Source organism: Myotis davidii, unplaced genomic scaffold, assembly GCF_000327345.1.
Source record: "Myotis davidii unplaced genomic scaffold, ASM32734v1 scaffold608, whole genome shotgun sequence".
In the NCBI taxonomy this organism is placed as follows: Eukaryota; Metazoa; Chordata; class Mammalia; order Chiroptera; family Vespertilionidae; genus Myotis; species Myotis davidii.
Genome location: NW_006300025.1, coordinates 2,289,438 through 2,312,845, shown reverse-complemented (window position 1 = coordinate 2,312,845; position 23,408 = coordinate 2,289,438). Strand labels below are relative to the sequence as shown.

General features: G+C 44.1%; 1 protein-coding gene across 1 annotated transcript in view; it reads right to left on the bottom strand.

Annotated features, from left to right (window-relative positions):
* SLC24A3 (solute carrier family 24 (sodium/potassium/calcium exchanger), member 3) overlaps window positions 1–23,408 on the bottom strand; it is a 497,602-nt gene that overhangs the window by 114,228 nt on the left and 359,966 nt on the right. The window lies entirely within an intron of this gene.

Genomic DNA, 23,408 nt, shown 5'->3' with positions numbered 1-23,408 from the left:
TGGTATAACCCAGCCATTCTCATGCTCACAGAACCTGGGGATCCATGGGGACAAGCTCATCTTGCTCTAGTCAACATCGGTTGGGGTGGCTTGAGGATTGGATACTAGAATCTTATGAAGATTGCTTATTCTCATGTCTGGTTTCTGGGCTGCAAAACATCCAAACAGCTGAGGCAGGAAGTCTGGGGTTCCTCAGGCATCTCTCTCTATCCTGTATGGTCTCCCCAGAATGGCAGCTTCAGGGCAGCCCGACTTCTTTCATGCTGGCTCAGGGCTCCAAAGGTCCATGACCCGAGAAAGTGAAGAGCCTGGGGACCCCTTTTGCTTTTTATGATCCAGCCTGGGAAGCCACAAAATGCCACTCGGATCTCACTGTATATGCTAAAAGGGCAGGACCAGCCAGCACAAAGTCAAGGAAAAGGTAACCAGACTCATTGTTTGATGGGAGGAGGACTGAGGAACCTGCTGCCATGTTTTAAGCCACACAGTTGGGTAGGAATGGAATGAGGAATGGGTGCTGGGAAGCAATAATGCGGAGATGACTGTGAGAGTTAGTGTGCCCCGGTGACCCATCTGCCATGTTATACTTTTAGGTTTGTGGGAATCCTATGGATCACTAAAATGAAAGGGCTGCACCTTGATAATTGCTCTGCTTCCCTCTGAAATAATGACCATTCCTGTTCTAACTGTCCTAACGCATACTTAATTCATGAGATATTAACTCAGTTAATCCTCATCACAAGCCCATGAGGTAGGCATTATTACTGTGCCTGTTTCTCAGGTGAAGAAATAAAGGCACAAGAGGCATAAAAAATACTTCCTTAAGATGGCCCAGTTAGTACACGGTTAATACATAGTTGTTATGGGTTGAATTGTGTCCTCTCAAAATTCATATGTTGAAGCCCTAACCCCCAGGACCTCAGACTGTGACTGAATTTAGCTATAGAACCTTTGAAAAGGAGAGTAAGGTAAAACGAGGTCATACAGGTGGGCCCTTAATGCATTGTAACTGGTGTTCTTGTAAGAAGAGGTGATTAGGACACAGACATGCACAGAGGGAAGACCATGTGAAAACACAGTGGGAAGACAGATGGACCTGTGCAAGCTAAGGAGGAGCCTTAGAAGAAACTGGCCTTGCTGATACCTTGTCTTCAGATCTCCAGCCTCCAGACTGTGAAGAGATAAATTTCTGTTGTCCAAGTCCCCCCCCATCTGTGGTAATTTGTTATGGCAGCCCCAGCTGACTAACGCAGCAGAAATGCTGTTGGTGTCTGAACCGAGCCGACCCTGGTCTGCATTCTTACCCGTCCCACTCCTGGGCTGGGGAGTGAGAGAGCATTCTTTGGAAGTCTCCACCAGTGACCCTCTCCCCTAATTTTCCCATCACTGGGAGCCAGTGTGATTTAAAGCAGGCTGGTACTCCAACCCTGAATATTTCAAGGTGATGCTCAGTGCAATTGTTAGGAAGAGAAGCCAATTCAAAGTGAGGAAGGAAAAATCACTGCAAATGAGATAATTTAAAATAGGATAAGGGGAGTTTGAAGGCTCCCTGGGATCTGGCTTGGAAGTTGGAGATAAAAAAAAAATCCCACGCCTTCTCAGAGCTTCCCTGCCTTCATTACCCTGCAGTTATGTAACATGTGGCCTCGTCTGAACCACAGACCGAAAATCCCCGCTTTGATACCACTGCTCTTTTTCTGAAATATCTCTTTTTACCGAAAATGCATGGGGCTCCGGTGGGTGCAGTGAGTATATGCAGGCATGAAGTGGTGCAGGATATAGACTCCCCAGGAACAGCCCCTGGCTCTTGACCTCAGAGAGGGGCCCGAAGTGCCCTCCCACAGTCAGTCTTGATTTGAACAGCAGATGTTTCACCACCATTTGCTCTCCCAGATCTGCCCTGAAACAAATGTCATGGTTGGTGACCCATGTGTGTATGTGAGAAGACCTCAATGCCAAGTCCAGCTTCACTGGACACCTCAAAGCCCCCAGGACGATGGCAGCCATGGACATACACCCAGGCCCTTCTTCCAACTGCTCTTCACCACCAGCCAGCAAGGAATGGAAGCAGCCCAACTTCACCTTCCTCCCCTTCACAGGTATGGACCCCCCAAAATATCTTGCACCAAAAACTCTGTCTCAGGGTCTGCTTGCAGAAAACTCAACTGGTAACAGCACATAATTAATCCATTTAAAACTTCTAGACTCTGACTTCTCTCTCCCTGATAAATTTAACAAAATAAGATAAAAGCAAAACACAAACCAAGCTAAACCAAACCACAACAATAAAACCAACTGGAAAAGGAAATATCTACTTGGTGGAAAGATCCTTCATCCCACAGAAGTCTGTTCAAGGATGAAGCTAAAGACCACATAATCTGTGAAATTAAAGCTTAAAAGATTATGGCTGACAAAAGGGGATTATGGCTTGGATGATGAGTAAATACATGAGGTTTACTAATCAAAACACACACCACATACCACACACACCCCACCAGCAAAGTTCAATTTGGGTTGTTAGATTTTAACCAGTGGAAATTTTCATCTTCCTTGGACACGTCTACTAATGCAGCCTTATTATTCATTATCAGTCTTAGTGTTTGTAACAGAGTGATTCAAGTCATGGGTCAACAGAAGCAAGGTCACAGGCAGCTGCAGAGTTGGTGGCATTTTCATTAGAATCCACATGGCCTTCAGAGGGGCCCTCCAGTCACAGACTGCACTTTGCTGATTCCACAATTGGCACTGGATCTTTGGTTATTAAGAGCCGGATAGGCATTATGCACTGGTTGGGACACAAGCCCTCACCTTAGCACTTTCTCTCTCTGTGCCTGTAGGCTGACTTGGTGACTTAGAAGAACATGTACAAAACAGGTAAGGAAAGCAGAATGGGACCCAAACCCAGGTTCTGTGGTAAAGGCCAATGTCCGAATGCAGGAGAGTCTATGAGCCTGTGACAGTCAGGGACAGCTGCCAGGAGAGCAAGGGCTTGGGCTGGGCCCTGCAGGGAGTGTACTCTAGGCGAAAGACATGGCATCAGGCAACAGTGTAATAGGTCATTTTTACTGAACATTTTCTATTGTCATTCTAAGTACATGTATTAATTCATGTCACTATTGCAGCAACCCCACAAGATAAAAACTATTCTCATTAACCCACTTTATAGATAAGGAAATGGAGGAACAGAATATGTAAGTAATTTGCTCAGTGTGATTCAGGTAGCAAGTGGCAGAGATAAGATTCAGTCCCAACAGTCTGACTCCAAATTGCAAGCTTTTAATTATCCTCTCAATTATAATCTTTTCATGATGCCAGTACTGCCAACCCCTACAGTTCTACAGAAATGACAAAGAATACAAAACCCAATTTTCTGCCTGACTGAAGACCCGGATGGAGGTTACCAGACTGAGGGGAATATTATGGACTCTGGGCTGCAGAAGCATCTCGGGTGGCAGGATATGAGTTCAAGTCTAAGTCTAAGTTCTAAGAGAGTTTGGCTGTCAGGGAGACCTCAGTCAAAATCGCAGGTGAGAGGAGTCCCACTTCTCCCAGGAATACTCAGTATTCTGGGAGCAGCCTGTGGGAGGCATAGCCCTAGACCAAGTACTGTGATGGATTTCAGAATACAGCAGCCAGGAAAGTGTGTCAATCACCCGTCCTGAATTCAGAAATCTGAGCGGCAAATTCTCACAATGCCGCATACCCAACGATGATCACCACTCATGGTGGATGGCATTGGGCTGCCTGCTCCAGTCCTATTTTCATCAGCACTCATCTCTCCAATTTACAGAAAGACCAATCTTCACTGAAAACTCACCAGATGCAAATTGTCCCCACCCTCATCACACTATTGAAGCTGCTTATCAGATCAGTGGACATGCCTGACTGGGAGGCAGAGAGAAAGCACTGCATGAGACAGTTGATTAAAAACCATGTCAGCAGCCTGTGCAAAGATAAATAAGGGTGGTATGAGACAGATGAATGCAAAGAACCTCACACCTAAATATAGAACAAGGTGGTGCATGGGGAAAATACCTCGAGACTGGAGGTGCTCAAAAGTTCCTAGGAGCCAAATGCTACACAGTCCAACGAAAGTTCTAGTTCCCTGAAAGGGTATTTCATGCGATGAGCAAAGAGGTCTTTATCTCCTCATGCTCAGCACTGGTCATCACATACTTAGCAAACAATATCCCCAGGTCTGGACCCCACACTGGGATGGAGGCATTGACCAAACTGGGACATCCTGGGAAGGGACAGGTGTCAAGGTGAAGCTCTGGAAGAGCATTTGGGAAAAGAGTTTCCCTCATGGGTGGAAGTGAGACCTGAGGGTCATCTGAGTCTGGCTTTCATTACTGATTAAGCAGGAAACAGATGTGTTTTTGCTTTGGCAGAGAAGGCAGAAGTGGGACCAATAGTCACACATTCCTGAGAGGGAGATTTGAGCACCTTGCAAAACGGTAAACTCTGTATAAGTGAGTAACAAACCATTGCCAATGGGTGGAGACTTGAACATGTTTTTAATTCTATCATTTGGTTGCCCAATGGACACCCAGGACTGTTTAGGTACTGGAGATACATTAGGAACCAACACTGATGAAGCTGCCTGCCTTCATGACCTTTACATCCCATTACTGGAAGGTGTATAATAAGAAAATATTAGTATATATTAAGTTACATGCCATGTTCTATGATCATATGTACTATGAAGGAAAATAAGGCATAAAAAAGTTAATGAGTGTTCTGAGTGGGGATGTGTGTGAACTTTTCAGTCTGGTAACCTCCATCAGGGTCATCACACTGAGGGCATGAGCAAGTGGGCACATGGATGTCTGGGCAGGGGTGTTCCTGAAAGAAGGAAGAGCAGTGCAAAGGCAGGAGCATTTGGTGTGGTTGTGAAACAGCAAGGAGTCTGTGAGTCTGGAGGGGATAGAGTGAGGGGTGAGTTGTAGGAGATAAGGTCAGAGGGCCCTTGAAGCCAATGTTAGACTTTCACTCTGAGTGTGATGGGGCCCTAAGGAAGGGATTAAGCAGGGTGGTGATAGGCTCCACCTTTGACCTTCACCTGTTCCACTGGCTGCTCTGTGAGGCACAGAGCTGAAGGGGATGAGGAAAGAAACAGGCAGACCATCAGGGGCCACTGCCACATTCCTAGGAGGAACGAATATGCTTGGCCAGCTGGCAGTGGTGGAGTTGGTGAAAAGTGGTTGGATTCTGGATGTTTTTTAAGATAGATCTAACAGGATTTCCTGACAATTCAGACATAGGATATGAGGCATGGAGTCAACCAAGGATGACTCCAGCGTTTGTTTCAGCTACTGGAAAGATGGAGACACCATTTACATATAAGACTGTGGGAGAAGCAGATTTTTGGGAACAGTCAGGAGTTCAGGCTTTGGCATATTTGAGATATCCTATAGGTGATTGGGGGAAGGGGCTGGGATCATCAGCATGTGGATGGTATTTAACGTCCCAGCATGGAAGTGAGCATGGAGAGAAAAGCTAAATGGTCAGAAGTCGGAGTGCTCCAGTGTTTAGTCCAATGGGGAGACGGCGATAAACCAATTAGGGAGGCTGAGGAGGAGCAGTGGGGAAGTGGGGGAAGAGCCAGGACCATGTGGATCCCAGAAGGCAAGAAAGAAAGTGTTTCTAGGAGTGAACAACTGTGCCAAGTGCTGCTATAATATAAAGTAGAAAGAGTGCCGAGACTCAGTCTTAGATTTAGCTATGTAGAGGTCCCTGTGACTTTAATGAGAACAGTTACAGGGAAGCAAAGGGGCACAAGCCTAATTCAAGTGGGATCAAGAGCTGATTCAAAAGATACCATATTGAAAGCAAATTTGGACTGAAAAATTCCTAGTATCCCCCTTTCAACCTACAGTCTTATTTTAATTTTGGAAGAAGGTCTGGCTTGTGGAAGGGTGGTTGAAGTGGAATAAATTATCTCAATTACTAAAAGTCAGAAAAGCCTTTGGAGAAGGTATGGCCTTGACCAAAGGCTCAGCAGCAGTAAGGTATATTCCCATGTCAATCCATCCCTGGGACTGAGTCCCAGGTGTCCAGAGTAGTCATCTGCTTGATGGTGCACTTTTGGGTGTCTTCTCTGTCTCTTTTGTCTCTCTTTCCCACTCTCCTGCCAGGGTTTCTTGGGATCCAGTACCAAGTAAATTACTTGCTCTCAAATTTTTGTCTGAGGTCTAATTTTGAGGAATAAAAACCTGGATATGGGAGGAAAGGCTCCTAGGTCTGGTGTCCCTAGTGTCTGTATCATTTCCTCGTCATGGCCATTCCTACTAGGAGGCAGGGCAGGTAGCTAGCTGCCTATGGTGCTTAGAGTTGTGAGGAGTGGAGGCCCCATATAGTTCTACTTTCTGCCTCTAGCCAAAGTCTTATCATCATCTGTAAAATGAAGGTGGTGGGCTAGGTCATCTCTAAGGTACATTCCAGCACTAATATTCTACATCGTGAAGAACAGAAAAAGTACCCAGAAGATCTCAGTGCAGCCCTGTGTAAATGAAATATTTGGTAAAAAGTAGAACAAAAACCAAGAAAGAGAAGAAAAAGAATGGGAGAGGGATGGGGAGGAGGACAATGGGAAAGAGGAGGAGGAGGAAGACAGAAGAAAAAGGAAAGAAAGAAGAAGAAAAAAGCACTAGCTTCAGGGAAAAAAAAACTTTATTGTCTTTTTTATCTCAAAAGTCATTTTTTTCAGAGAAAGAAACCTCTCCCAACATAATAAACATTGGATTAGCTGGTAGAGGAAAACATTACCTTCATGAAAACTCCTTAAAATGAAGAAAAGTTGCATAAGTAAGAAAGGTTACACTGAGATTGTATCTTGAAATATATGGATATACTGTAATGTTTCCTTAAAAATGTATGTTCTAAGAGTAACACCCTGCTTGCTATGATGAATGAGGGAAGAATAAAGTGTTGATTGTTCCTTGGTGCAATTTCCCCATAAAATGGTAGAAGTTAATGAGATAACACTCCCCCACTTCCTGTTTTATTTTCCCATCGTCATAAAGAGAGCTTTTTGGAGGAATATTTAAGGGTTTCATCAAGTTTTCCAAGTCTGTTCTAATCCTTTAGTATTCAAATCATTCTCTTTGGAAGGATGTAGGACCTGTGTCATCATCTTTGTCTTATTTTCTTTATCAACTGTGAGTTCCACATTTATTAATGCCTTTGTGTATGGGGTATGAGCCATTCTCCAACATGTCACCTTTATGAACTTTGCATTTTTATGGGATGTTACAACATACAACAAATAGTCACAAACTGGACAAAGAGACTGATATCATAGATGGGAAAAGATGCTATTGTTAAGCGGGGAAAGACGTATGAAGGGGGCCCAGGTTTTTCAAGCACTCAACTCATTAGTGAATGTTGTGTGTGTTGACAACTCTGCTTCCCTACGCAACCTGCTAACAGCAGGGACTCAGATAACACAGATCAGTGAGGACCCCTGGCTCCATTATACTTTATACTCTCTTTTTGTCTACTTAAAAAACATGATGTTATTATTTTTAAAAGCCTTTTGTGCTATAGTGATTCTACAGAGATGACAAAAGCACACCTGAAAAATGAAGCAAGTGTTGTTAATCAGCAAAGTTACTGGTATTGAAGTTATGTTTCTTCAAAGAACTGTGTTGACATGAGATGATACCAGGGAATGGTACCGATACCAAAGGACCAACTTTAGTTCGCATTGTAGAAAAATGCATTGGGATCATGAAAACTGTACAACTCATTTGGCAGGAATAATTTACTAACCTGTAATTTCACACTGCTTGTTGCTTTCACATGTATTTAACTCTTATACCACTAATATTCACATGTTTATGTATTTTCTCTACACCTCCACTCTCCATATCATTCTCACCAAAGGAAGCAAATACTAGAAGAATCAGTTTGGACAGACAAGTCTAGGAGTCTACTAGAGATGATCATCTGCAAACATGCATAACAAAATAGAACTGAAAGACTGCCAAAGAAGTTTGAAGAAAAGATTATGCTCACCTGGTGAAATCTGGGAAAGTTTCTTGTAGGAGATGACATTAAATACAGCCTTACAGAACAAAGATGACTTACACTTTCAAAATTGGGAGATGGTGCAGAGTTAACAGAGATGTAGAAGGACATTCCAGTTGGAAGGAACAAGACATATGTAAGCACTTGTACAGAGGTAAGCCAAAGAGGGACAGACACAGTCAGCTGCTCAGTTCTGCTGTGAATGTGAACAGGTGTAATACGGCTAGAAATGGGACATGGCTCCTAGGATATGAACATGGAAGATGTGCTTTGCAGGTGAGAGATGATGTCAGAAAGAAGGTGCAGAAAGTTTAATAAATGTGAAAATGAATTTGAGGAAGAGAGAATGAAGAGAAAGATGGGTAAGGGGACTTTGGTAGTCCAGTTGACCAAGAGTGAAGGAAGGTCAGCATTGAATGGTGTCAATGGGCTTGGAAAAGAATGGGCAGATACAAGAAATGCTGGGATGGAAGAATTGATCATATCTGACAACAGGCTGGATGTGGAGTAGCTTCCATGAGACTGAAACTTAAAGTGGAAGTGACAGACAACATGGGGTGCACTCAGTATGCCTGAAGAACTCAGGTGGGGTGATGTCATAGTAAACTTTATGTGTTGACTTGACTGGGCCATGCCATGCTCTTATATTTGGTTAAATGTTATTCTGGACATTTCTGTGAGGGTGTTTCTGGGTAAGATTGCCTTCCCCAATGTGGCGGGCCTCATCCAATTGATTGAAGGCCTGCATAGAATAAACGGCTGAGGAAGAAAGAATGCCTTTTCTCTGCTTGCCTTCAGACTCTGACTCAAACTGGAACTTATACCAAGAACCTTCATGGTTCTCAGGCCTTTGGACTTGGACTGAAACTGTACCATCAGCTTTCCTGGGGCCTCCAGCTTGCTGACTCACCTTAAAGATCTCTGGACTTGTTAGCCTCCATAGTCATGTGAGCCAATTCTTTATAGTAAATCAATCAATATCTATTTTATCTATCTATCTATCTATCTATCTATCTATCTATCTATCTATCTATCTCTCTATTCATCCATCTACCCAGATACACATATATTTATGGTGTATGCTATTGGTTCTGTTCGCTGGAGAACACAGACAAATAAAGAACAGAGAATTTAGTTTAAGATTAGATCTTGAATGGAAGGCCATCCCAGAAGACCCAGGTTGGAAAGGTCTGAAAGTCCATTTAAAAACTAAGTCCTAAGTCCTGAGGATGGGAGTCCCCTTCTCTGAGCAACTCAGGCCAGGAATGAAGACTTAAGTCATGAGATCAGGTGAACTCGTCCCATATAAGGTGGGAGATGGGACTAAGGCAGCAGTTCTCAACCTGTGGGTCGCGACCCCTTTGGCGGTCAAATGACCCTTTCACAGGGGTCGCCTAAGACCATCCTGTATATCAGATTTTACATTATGATTCATAACAGCAACATTATAGTTATGAAGTAGCAATGAAAATAATTTTATGGTTGGGTCATAACATGAGGAACTGTATTTAAAGGGCCAGAAGGTTGAGAACCACTGGACTAAGGGGAGCTATGTGGGGGAGAAATGTCTCCATTTGGGGGGTGTGAGAAGAGGTGCTTCAGAAGGAAGAAAGCATTTTACATAGTAGAGCAGGTAAAAAGCCTGCTCAGTGAGAAATGTTCACTAGATTTGTGTCAGGAAGAAATTTTGGGGGAGTTTGAAGAATCGGTTCCAACTGGGGAGTGGGGGCAGGAGTAGGAGGCAGGTCCCCTCTTATAGGTCCTCAAAGAACATCTTTGTGCTGTCTCATATTTCTGGTGGCTTCCTTAAAGATAACTATCTGCACTCACTCAACTTGTCCATCTCCCCTTCATGCCTACATGTCTCTTCATTCGTCATGAAGGAGCCTGGACTGATAGGTGAACCCGGGATAAAGCACAGCTTGGTCACACATGGTTCACATACACTCTGGAAATGCCAAAGGAGGCAGGAATCGAAGGGCAGCAGTAGGGTTCAGTTCATGTCTGACAGTTACCAGCTTTGTGTGCGTGGACAGGCAACACCCCCTTCTGCACATCAGTCCACTCAGATGCCCTCGTCATTCTTCTGCTGCTCATGACTTCCCCTGGCTTTCTTCCCTCTCCATCCTCACTCCTACATTCCCCATGCCCCTTTGATCTCCCTCCTACACAAGAGGGATGCACAAATGCTTTCTATTTATATTTATGGACAGAGAGGAGGTTAGTTAGCATACTTCCTTGGATTCTAAAATTTCACTCATCAAAGTCAGATGAATACCATTTGTGAAGTAATAAATAGTTCAGGTCCAAATTTAGTGAGAGGTCTTAGAGCTTTATTGGAACTTAAAATCCCCTTACAATAAATATGTTTCTTCAAACCAGATAATGTTTACACACTCTGATATATGGAATAAAAAATAAAATCAATACCAACTGCTATTACTTCTACCGGCCCTGTGTGAACCATGTCAACCAGAATCATTTTTGCTGTAAAAAGCTCAGTTAAGTGATATATCAACCTCCCCCGTGTTGGAAGCCCTAAGCACTCAGCAAGCAGTAACTAGAATGGGACAAGTCCATACACACTGCACCCCAGGATAACTTTCAGTGGGAAGGGTGTTGAGCATGGGGCTCCGCCACGCTGCTTTTGGCCCACTTTCCCTCAGGGAGAGAAAGAATGGGAGGCTGGCTAGTTTGGTCCATGTTCCTTCGCTAAAACACTCACTCTGGCCAAACAGCAAGTCCAGCTGAGGGCATCATGTGGCCTAACCCAAGGACGAATCCAAGCTGTAGAATGACTATCCCAGTCTAGGAATTTGAGCTGGTGTCAGAACTGGCTTCGGAAAGAGGGCACTGCTGTTTGGAGCAAGGAGAACAGGTGAGGGGCTGCCTTTCCCCCCGAGACCCCTCCAAACCTCTAGCCACCTCTGAGTGAAGGAGCTGGAAAAGAGCAGCCTGATAGCTAGAATTTCCTTTTTCTTTTCAAAGCCATTAAGTTGTACTAGTTTTCTTCTGGTTTGGCAAGTTCAATGCATGATTCGTGGGAAAAACTGAATTTTTAACAACTCGGTGGTTGTGACTTGCTGGGGAAGATGTTGAAAAATCAGATCACTAACCAGAAACTCTGCAGGTAGATTTCAGAAAGCCTAGGCTGTAAAAAAAATATATTTCCAAACATACGGCAGCATATGTATGGCACTGGATAAGCAAATCTCGAGATAATTCACATGGCAGGCTTGTGGGGTTGGAACCTTCATCTCTTAATGGTAGTCAATATAAATTACTCAAAATCATAAGAATTGGTTGATCTCAGCTTCAGAAACTCACATGTTGCTATTAAATCCTAGCATTAAGGCTACAATTTATTAAAAAGAAAGGAAAAAATGAAAAAAGAAAGAGAAAAAGACCACTGAAGGAAGGAGATGGAAAAGAGCAGCCCGATGGAAAAGAGAAAAAAGAAAAGAAAAAGAGAAAACCAGTTTTGTGGAGAAAGCCTAGGTAGAAGTCCTAACTGGAAACAGACCATTTGGAGGACGTAAGTGATCACTGCTATCTGAAACTACCTTGTTGATTTACTGTGTACTTTGTTTACCATGTCTTCCCTGGACTGGAATCTAAGCAACACAAGAGCTCAGGCCTGTCCTGTCTTGCATCATCTCCCCAAGCACTAGAACTGAAGCTCACTGGTTGAGCAAGTGACTGGAGCACCTTGGTGCTGTCTGGGTCTTGTAAAGACCTCTGATGCCCTTCAAGGCATAATGGCCACTGTAGTCCCAGGCCTCCTTGGAAATCCTCACACAGATCTGAAATGATGGGGCTCAGTGCAGACCCAGAAACCACAAAGATGAAGGCTTGCTGTTCTCCCATGCAGTATAAATGGGGCACCAAGGACGGTTACAACTGGCACCCCAGGAAGTTGCAGTATTTTTTTTTTATTATGGGCGTACATGGTTCCAAGGCTGGTGACAGCACATTTAATTCCAAAGTGAACAAACAATTTAACAAATTAAAAAAAGAACTAAAGAAAATAATGCACCCAAACCCTGTAAATCCCAGGAAACCTCTTCTCTCTTCTAATGGAGAAAGAAAAGGACTTCTGTTTTGAAAAGATGGCTCAGTAGTTTGACAATGGCCAGCCTGCTGGGTGAATAGGTGTTGGAACCCCCAAAGGATCTGGTCACAGTACAAAGCCATTCTGGGCTATTTAAGGAGCCCATTGATTTCATCCCTGATGGGGCCTGTTGATGCCTGAGCATCCAAGTACACAGACAACCTCAGCTATATCCACTGTGGATCCTCCCTCCACACTGCTCTCTGTTCCTTGGGCAAGGAGAGAAATGAGGGGCCACAAGGTTGGAGGTGTAAAGAGTCAGTGAGCACCATCGTTCCCCACTGAGTGGCCTTGCTCAACCATTGGGGATATTCAGAGGGAAGGTGCTGGGGTGATATGGCCCAGAATGCTCCGTCCAAAACCTCACAAAATTTAAGCCCAGGACTGGGACTCAGTCACATTAGCCCCAACCCTGGCTGAATCAGGGCCAGAGACATGATTATTCATAAGGATTCTTTTGCTTCTAAGTCACAAGTAGGGTTTGTCCAGGTGGAGCTGGCAGGGCCTGGAGGCTGGAATTAGGGGCAAGGAGAGGCTGAGAGATGAACCCATCACTGGGGAAAAAGCAACAGGTTTTCAATCCCAACTTGGTTCACAGCTTTGTGGGAAGAGCACTGAGGCTTGCTCTCAGAAAGGCTCCACTGAGCCTTCAACTCAGCCCTGGGCCTTATAGGTAGTACAAGCAAAACCAAGCCATCCCAGGGCTCAGAAACAAATGCATTTCCGAAAAGAAACCCAACATTTCCCTGGGACACTCCTGAACTTTGTTTCCCTGGGTGAGATAAGAACCCACCTGGCTGTCCTCTCAATCTTTCCTCCTTGTCCTTGAAACAGAGTGGACTCCCCTAAGAGACAGAATAGAGGTGAAGGGCAGAATGGGCGGGACAAGTTCATCTGAGGCCAAGGGACAGTCCCATTAACATGGAAAGGTGAGCCCTCTGCTGCTCATGCTGTAGAAGGTCATAGCACCATAGTGCACTGGTATTAGAAAGGGCCTTAAAATCCACTCAGTCCCATACCAGTTCAATACCTGCGACACTCGGGGCACATATAAATGTAGCTCAGAATAGAGTCCCAATTTCTAAAAAGAGATATAGTCTCATTTTTCCCTCAGAGACAACCTCCTGAGTCGCCAGGCTCAGACTCTATGAAAAGCTCTAAAACAAAAGATCCCAAGATACCCCCATACATGCAGGCTTCTGGACCAGAGTGAAAAGCTGTTTGCCAACCTAGGATGGCCTCCTCCTTCAGCCAGGAGATGTATTCTACAGCCTTCCACATGGGAGGGCCCTCTGCATCATTCTGCTCTGCTGGGTTTGTCCCCACAGAGATTAAGGGGACAAATTCCAGACCAAGACGGCCTTGCTCCAAAGCCCAACTCTGCTATTCCAGATGCGTCTGGAGCAGGTCTCTCCCTCTCCCATTCCGGGCTCTACTTTCTCATCTATAAAATGGAAAAAACAGTAGTTACATCATCAGGTTAACATAAGGATTCAAGGAACTAATATATAGAGTTTTGTAGTAACTCAGTTGAGAACAACCCTCCCCCCCGCCCCGCCCCAATAAAGATTAGCTATTAATACTAAAACTGTGTTTATTTTCAAATAAAACTAGATAGTAACTGGGAGCCCGAGACTATTATATATTGCTAGGGGAAAAAAGGGGGAAAAAAAGCAAAGACGCTATGGGAAGCCTAGAACCCATGTTTTTAGAAGTTGCATGTTCCAGTGTCAAGGACAGAGCAAGAGAGTGGAAAAAATAAAGTTTACTGTATAATGGCCAAGATCTTAGAGTGAGGAAGGCCGGGATCTAATGTTGTCTAACAGCTGCACCTAGCCCTCCGGTCTCCCAGCTGCTGGCAACCGCATCAAGTGTCCTAATTCTAATTTTCCATGCCCCAATTGCAGCCATGGTTTGATCTTGGGGAAAAAAAATCAGAAACAAATAAAGCAATCTGAGGCTATTTTCTTTCCTGTCTCCAGGGAAGGATGAGTTCCCTCACCGCCCTGTGAAAATAAGTAGTCCCTTGGTTGAGTCAAGGGAGAGGGGCCTCAGGCCAACCTTTACGCCATCTCACTTTGCCTGTAAAAGCCAGACATTTGGTCCATGAGCTCCCCCGTTGCCCTGAATGGTCTGCACACTATCTGGAAAGATTAATGACATTTGTTTCCTTCTCACTTGGGGATTCAGGCTGTGGTCCAGTCTTAAGGTTTCCATTTAAATGCAGAGTGATGTTTCCCCTGCAGGAAAGAGCAGCTGGAACAGGAGGGCATAGATGTCTTATTATTTCACAAAAATAAAAGGAGATTGGCCAGAATAAAAAAGAGTGGGTCAGAAAAGTGTTCTGTTATATTTAAAAAAAGAACAAAATAATTTCCTTGGTAGCCCCTTCTTCCTCTCCATTTTAAAATTGCACACTCGGCCCCTCTTGCCTGATGAAATAGCAAGTAGAGTTGTGGCTTGTCAGCAACTCAGAGAACCTGAAATAAAGACAGTATCTTGGTACTCTAGCCTAGCATGGTCTGATAAAATACCCAGCTTTGCATGGATCTAAGGAAAGCTGGGGAAAGGGACAGCTGTTAGGGAATATGATGGGTCAAGTCATTGTAAATGCTGTGGATTTCAATAGTTCTGTTCTGGCTTTACCACATGCAAAACCATGACTACTCGTAAAGGCCAACTGCAAAGTCCCAAAGACTACCGCTGACATGTGATGAGCAGTGCTGCCCAGTATTCGGGTACCACTGTATCTGGGGTACCAGAAGTAGCTAATCAGGGCTCTCACCACAAGGGATACCAGTAGGAGTGGTGGCTCCATAAGAGAGTTGAGCTGATCAGTGAGCTTAGGGAGGGCTATTAGTGACAAAAACTGTCCAGCAACGTAGTCAATGAATAACAGATGGTGATTAAGCTTCCAATTAAAAAATAAAATTTCACAATGTATTTCAGTGACCCTAGCAAATTTCTGGATCTGGCACACCATGGTAGACTTCAGAAAATGTTAGATCTTAGGCTGGCTAGTCTCTGAAAACAATCTCTCCTAGTTTCTCATGACCAATTTGTACTTGTTTGTAGAGCCAGGACCCATTTATATTACTCAGGACAGAAATCCCAGTCTTCCGTGATTTCTTTCATTCTAATTCCAATATCAACAAACCCTCTTGGAGTCACCTCCAAAAACACTCCAAATCCAACAACCACTTTTGTTATACTGCCCAGAGCTCAACTCATGCCTCACCATAGACTTCTTAACTGGTCTTCCTACCATGTCGTTACCCTAGTGGTCGGCAAACCGCGGCTCACGAGCCACATGCGGCTCTTTGGCCCCTTCAGCGTGGCTCTTCCACAAAATACCAACTTCTGCGCATGGGCCACGAAGTTTCAATCGCACTGTACGTGTGCGCCCACACGTGGTATTTTGTGGAAGAGCCACACTCAAGGGGCCAAAGAGCCGCATGGCTCGCAAGCCACGGTTTGCTGACCATGGCCCTAGGGTACCTTTCTCCATAGAATAGTTGGAATGAATTTGTCACAGTATAAATCAGATGTTACTTAGTTTATAGCTTAAAACTACCCAATGGCTTCCCAGTGCACCCAAATCCCCACCATGATTTGCTCCTGCCAGAGCTCTCTCAGACAAACTCTCCCTTCAAGAGGCTCCACCTTTCTTTCTGGCCCTCAAAGATGCCACTACTTGTTCACCTGGAACTTTCCTGCCCAGGTCGCATATGATGTTGCTGTCATGACTTGAGGTTCTTTGGAGACACCTTCTCTGAACACGCTGGCCAAGGCTGCTCCTCCCTCTTCCCCACTGGCATCCCCCATCCCACTGCCCGACGCATATCCTTCAAGGACTTTTTTTTGTATTATTATTTAATCATTTATTGTTTTCCATGCTCTCTGCCTGTGTTCCCCCATTGGTCTATGAACTCTAGAAGGGCAGGAACTTTTCTTCTCTTGTTCACCTCTGTGTGCCCTGTGTCTGCACATAATAGGCAGTGAATGAAAATCACATAACGTTGATAATTCTGTTTTATGACTGTGTCTCAGGTTATGTCCAAAGAGTTTCTGCTGCTTCCATTCACCTTAGCTTTTGGGTACCTGGTGGCAAGTTGTGCATTCATCTAACTCCTCAGGTAACCATCACATAATTCCTGGCACGTTGGAGCTAGGCAATGGGTCCTCCCTCTACCCATGTGAAGGGCATTCTATCAGTTAGGCAGTCTCTTATCCAAGATCCACTGAGCGTTTACTGCATGGGGTGACTCTGTTGGTGCTGTGGATAAGTGGAAACAGGCAGAGATGCACTGGACTCTCAGAGAGCCCACATGATTGTCTCCCAGCAGAAAAGAGGTTGCCTACACTTCTGTAGCCTCCTCATGCATTTCATAGTTGGTAGGAATGGGAGTGGCCACTGCACACTCCTCTTCCTACTGCCCTTGGCATTGCTGTTTTCTAACTCTAGCTTGAGAGGCCAGCAGACTAATCTTTTACAGTGCCGCAGGGAGAATGGCATGTTCCCTCTGCTCAGAGTGACCCGAATGTCCAAGACAGTGCCTGGAACCAGAGTCTTCATATTGTTGGGTTACTGTGAGAATCACAGGGGTTAATGTCTGTAAGGCTCTGAGAACAGTGCTTGGCACAGGGTAAAGACTAGAGATGGGTTTGTTAAGGAGAAAAAAGAAAAACAAGCATCTGCCAGATGGGCTTCTGTCCTTCATTACATTACCTTTTCACCCCAGGCTTATCTACTGGGGGGTGGGGTGGGGCAGCATGGAGATTGCTGTGTCCACCTGGGCATGATCATGAAAGGAAATGATATTTGTGGCCCAAACGTGGAAAGCCTTCATAGGGTGATGCTCAGCTGCAACAGTTGTGAGGTTCTGGGCTCCCTGTACACTGAAAGTCATGGCCAGCCTTTCCAAGGAACAGCCTTTCCAAGGACGCAGACGGTGACCTGAAATCCATCCCCTTTGCTCACTTTCAAGGAGCAATGTGACCTAATTACATGGAAGAAATGTTCATTCCCGGCTGCCAGGGGCTTCAGCTTTCCTGCTCCCATTTCTGGAAGGATGCACCTCAGATCTCAGGGCTGTCACACCGACAGTGACTTCCTCATTTTCTCCCACACAATTGGAGAATGCTGTTTCTGAGGACCTCTCTTGCAAACCAAACAAAACTAATAAAACACTGCCATGCTCACTTAATATAATTCCTAACAGCCCTAGTCTTTATCAATTTGGAAATAGAATGAATTGGAAAGACTGTCTCAGGAGGGAAGTCAAGTGTAATGGTATAGAGATGGCCTGAAATGGAATCAGAGAACAAAATCCTCAATTAAAAACTGGGCAAAGATCTGAATGGCATATCCACTAAGGAAGCTAGATGGGTGGCAAGTAAGCACTTGAAAAGATGCACCACATCATGACTCATTAGGGAAATGAAAATGAAAACCACAGTGAGATGCTACTCATGCTGACCAGAATGTCTAAAATGAAAGCAAAGCAAACTGATAATACCAAGAGCTGGTGATGATGCAGAGCAGCTGGAATCATATATTATATATTGTAGGTGGGGATATAAATGGTTCAACCACTTGAAAAACTTTTGGCACACATATGTGAAATCAGGTAGTATCTGTCTTTCTCTGTCTGACTTATTTCACTTAGCACAATACCCTCTAGGCCCATCCATGCTGTCACAAGTAGCAGTTTCATTTTTTTTTGTGTGTGTATGGCTGAGTAATATTCCATTTATCATATATACTACACCCTCTTTATTCATTCATCTATTGTACAAAAATAGACTCACAGATACAGAGAACAAACTGATGAATTCCAGAGTGAAGGGTAGTGGTGCATGAATGGGTGAAAAAAGTGAAAGGGAATAAGAGGTACAAAATTTCAGCTATAAAATAAGTAACTCATGAGGATGTAGTGTGCAGCACAGGGAGAACAGTCAATATCCTAACAACTTTGTGTGGTGAGAGATGGTTACTAGACTTATTGTGGTGATTACATTGTACAGTATATAAACATTGAATAACTACATTGTATACCTAAAACTAATATAATATTATATGTCAATTATACTTAAATTGAAAAAAAAAACCCACCTTTCACAGTTTCTTTGATGTGTTGGGTTTTTGTCAGGGGAACAATAAGCCAGGAACCAAGGTGTACAGGATAAACTGAGTGGTCTGTGGGTCTCTCAGTGTGTTTATTAGCTTGACTCCTCCATCTGTTTGGTAGAATGCAAGTCCAATGGTGGACTATGCCCTCTGACTATAAAAGAATCTTCTAGTTGAGCACTGTTTGGGCTGAGTACTTCCATTATTCATCATGAGTCATCACCATTGTGCTTATGTGTTCATTCTTTGCATTGCCCCAGCAGCAACACTCAACACCTCTAAAGAACACACACAAGCTAGGAATAAATGTAATAATGCATTAATAACATCTAGATATTTTTAAATCTTGGTTTCTTTATGTGGGAAGATAATGGCTTTTATAGCCAGATATGGGCTCAACTTCAGACCTAACCACCTCATGGCCCTCTCCCTGTCCCCAGGTACCCATTTTCTGTCTGTAAATGATGATACTATCTGAAAACTCAGTGGGTATATTTCTACAAATATTTATAAATCATCTAGTGTGGTGCCTGTAGATTGGAGGCTAATAAATGGTAGCTGTTGTTATTTTTTTAATATTGGTTTTTCTTTTTTTTTTCTATTTCTCTGCTGAAATTAACTGCCCCTTCACTTAGTTTCCCTTCTTTCCCCATTTAAGATAATATCCTGGTTCTGAATTAATAGTCAGCCTGGTGACAATGCTTGTGTTTCATCCAAGGGAGCTGGAGAGAGACCCACCAAGTGGCTTATTTTTAAAGGCTTAGTCTTAAGTTTGTAGCAAGTGCTTCATGGGCCCCATTCATATCTCCTCACCTTGACCCTTGTAGGTCCTTTCAGCTGCCAGCCCCTTTGTCCTTTGCTTGGGGTTTTCCCTGGGTCGCAAAGTTCACTCTGCCTGGGCCCAGCAAGCTGGAATGCCAGGGAGTTAATGTTTCTCAGGAGCACTCCTTACCAATGATTAGTGGAGGCTGGTGTTTAAATACCCCAGCTCCCTTCCCCTGGAATGAGATAACTTAGAGGCCCATGTTCTACACCGCCACCTGGTTCCCCAAAAGTATATCTCAGTTGCCCATAGGGATAGCTTGCTCGCTAACATGCTTTCCTTGGCTGCTTTCTCCTCCCTGTCTCACTTCCCCACTTCTAGGCTGGAATGTCCTGGGATCACCTTTTAAATATACTTGAACTTGGAATATTGCTTAGATTCTCCTTCTAGGAGGAGAGGGGAACCCAATTGAAGGCAGGTTTCTATCTTATTTTCAGTTGAATTTACTGGGGTGATAATTGATTTGCAAAACCATACAGATATCAAATGTACAGCTCAGTAAAACATCACCTGCACAATGCATTGTATACCCATTGCCCCAAGCGACGTTTCTTTCCCTCCTCCTTTACCCACCTCCACCTACCCCACCATGTCCCTTTCCCTTTGGCTATCACCACACTGATGTCTGTGTCTATGAGTTTTATATATATACTAGAGACCTGATGCACGAAATCTGTGCAAGGGGCTCGGCCCTCCCAGCCCCAGCTTCATCTGGAAGGTCGTCTGGGAGGATGTTTGGAAGGTTATTTGGCTGTCTGGTCTAATCAGCATATTACGCTTTTATTATTATAGATAATTTTGTTTAATGCCTTCACCTTCTTTCATTCAGACCCCCATCCCCTCTTCCCCTCTGACAACTGTCAGTCTGTTCCATGTATCCATACCTATTTCTATTTAGTTTATCAGTTTATTTTGTTCATTACATTCCACATGTAAGTGAGATCATATGGTATTTGTCTTTCTGCGACTGCATTATTTCACTCAGCATAATAATCTCAAGGTCCATCCAGGCTGTCAAAAAGGTAAGATATCCTTTTTAATGACTGAGTAGTATTCCATTCGATAAATGTACCAAAGCTTTTTATCCACTCATCTACTGATGGGCACTTGGGCTTTTTCCAGATCTTAGCTATTGTAAATAATGCTGCAATGAACATAGGGGTGCATATATTCATTTAAAGTATTATTTCAGGTTTCATCGAATATATTCCCAGAAGTGGGATCACTGGGTCAAAAGCAGTCCCCCCATTTTTAACTTTTTGAGGAAACTCCATACTGTGTTCCACAGTGGCTGCACCAGTCTGCATTCCCACCAGCAGTGTAGGAGTCTTCCCTTTTCTCCTCACCAGCACTTGTTGTGTGTTGATTTATTGATGATAGCCATTCTGACAGGTGTGAGGTGATACCTCGTATAGTTTTAATTTGCATTTCTCTGATGATTAGTGACATTGAAAGCAGGTTTCAATTCAGATGTACGACCTCGGGGTACTGCTCTGCTTGTTTAAAGAGGCCAGCATGAACAGCAAGGCAAACCCAGACATGGTTAGAAGGACCTCGCCAATGAACATCAGGTACATTTGGAGGATGCCAGGAGAGCTGATGCTGAAGCTCTTTATTACAAACTGGAGCCATCTGCCGGCCGGTAATAACTGGAATATGGAAGTCCTAACCTGGAATGCAGTTAAACTGTTTACTCTCTATTTGTGGTTATGTCTTTAAAGCTTAACATGCTCTGGATGGTGGATTTAAATTCATAAGTGCATTGTTTCACAAGATGGAAATAAACTGGCCTTCTCTCTTTGTTGTTATTTTTTGTTTTTAAATGAAAAAAAAAGCTTGTAAGACCACAGCCCTATAAATGTCTTGCGGGGATGCCAAGAACCATTCTATAAGCCACTTTCTAAGAAGCAATTTCCTTCTTGTCCCGTAAAACTCCCCAAAGCACCTTAGGCGAACACCGAAGCACTGGGTATGTTTGCAAACTGCAAATACAGCAGACATTTAATTACATCAAATTCATCAAAACCCTAATTGAGACAGGAAATCAAACCTTACGGCTTAATTACTTTAATTTCAGATGGGTAACAGACTTGGTCACGAGCAGCCCTTCACGCAGGAATACATTAGAGAGAGCCCCATGGGCACGCGCTGGTAATTCTCACAGCCAAATGAAAGTGCGGAGCAACATAAATAACAATGCTAAGTGAGCCCCGTGATTGAATTTATTAATCAGTTCAATTGCCAATAACCGTCCTTTGCTGGAACACGCTGCTTCATAGACTCCACCAGCTGGGAGGGCGGCTCAGGATGCCAGGCACGTTCATTTCATACTGATTTTTCTTTTCCTCCCACTGATCAGACAGCACAGAGGCAAGACCAGTCAGTCCCCTGAGATGGTTCTTCTAATCAGCCTCTCCTCATTTGGAATTTCACGTAGAGACCCTCTCCCTGACCTTCCCTGCTCTTGCCACCGGACACCTGGCTGCTGTTCCACAGTTAGTTGTTAAGTTCCTCCCACTGGTTGGTTAAATTATTGTAGTGACCCAGTGTGGGATTTGTTTTTTAAAAAAATGTGTATCTTTATTGATTTCAGAGAGGAAAGGAGAGGGAGAGAGAGATAGAAACATTAAAGATGAGAGATAATCACTGATAGGCTGCCTCCTGCACATCCCCTATGAGGGATGGAGCCTACAACCCAGGTATGTGCCCTTGACCGGAATCAAACCCACAACTCTTCAGTCTGCAGCCCGATACTCTATCCACTGAGCCAAACAGGCTAGGGCTCCAGCATGGAATTTTGAGGCAAGAGACCCAGGGATTGATGTTCTTCTGAGAGCTGATAATGGTGTCTAACTTTTGTTGAGCATCTTCTGTGTAGGGCTGGTGTTGTTGGCTGAACATGTTATGTTTCATCCCTAAGGTGATGCTAGGAGGTAAGTGCACTTGTATCTACTCTATAGATGAGAAAACTTGAGGCTTAAAGAGGTGAAACAACTTCTCCAAGGCTCCACAGCCAGCAAGAATCAGGATTCAAACCCAGGGCAATCGGATTCCCAAAACATCATTTTGCTCCTCCTGCAAAGACTTTGAGGATTTTATAAAGTCCTGAAGAAGAGAACTGTGTGGCTTTGGAACTCTCCACTTAGGCACAGGACACAGAAAGACAGGAGGAATGGTGGGCACCCAGAATCATCATTTGGGCTCATTCTAATATCATCGAGGTTGCTCCTTCTCTCCACAATGGTTGCAGGGCTGTGAGATGAGCTTGGCAAAGAGTTTCTGGAAGGTAGTGACTGATACCAGAACTTGCTAACATTCAGGAAGCAATTGGTCTTTTAAGTAGTTGTTCTAACAAGACAAGTGATTTCCTGCATTACTAATAAATTATGGAACACAAATGCATTCAAGCCACCTCATATGTAATTAGTTGCATGGCATTTACTAGCTATGCCCCCGTCACTTGTTTCATTTGCTTGCTTTATTTCTTCCTGTTTGGGCTTGCCTTCACATCAAGTTTCAGGTACAAATGACTAATGAACTAATGACAACACTAAGAACCGCCAAGCTAATAATCGTACCGCTAATGGTGGCAATGCTAATTAAGAGAGTGCTAATAGCAACAGACTTCTGCAGGATGTGACTGTTCATCTCCAACTCAGATGAGAGCCAGTGAAGTACAAATGGAAGTGAAGGCAAAGACAGAGACTGTTTTGGGGTACTGACTACATTTATAGGAGATCGACAAAACACTATATTGTGGGTCCACAAAATCTAAGACAAAGAGAGAACTGACCAAAAGGATAAAGAAAATGTTCAGTCCAGTAAGCTGGGCAGAACTCAATAATCACATGTGGACACAGCTGTCCCCTCTCAGAAGTAACTGTTCACCTGTGAGCGCTGGAGCTGATTCTTGATGAAATCAAGGTGTCCTGCCTGTCACCAGGAGTAACAAACTCACCAGGCTACCCAGACAAAGAAATCGGTACGAAGATGATGGAGGTAAAGGCAAGCAGTGGGGAACAGCGGTGGTGTGCTGGAGTGCATCCTGCTTCAGACATTTCTCTAGTCTGCATTCAAGAGACAGGCAGCATTGGGTGCCCCTGGTCGGCTGACTGAATGACCAAGGGGGCCACAGAAAGGCGTGGGAGAAAATTACCAGGAGCTTTCTGTAGCCCTTCAAACCACCCAGCCACTTCTATCAGGACCTTGGATCAGACCACCAGGTACCTCAATACTGCAAGTGGACACCCTTGATGGGCTTCTCAAAGTCACTTTTCCTAGATAATACTCAGAGTCCTGGGTGTTTCTACCAG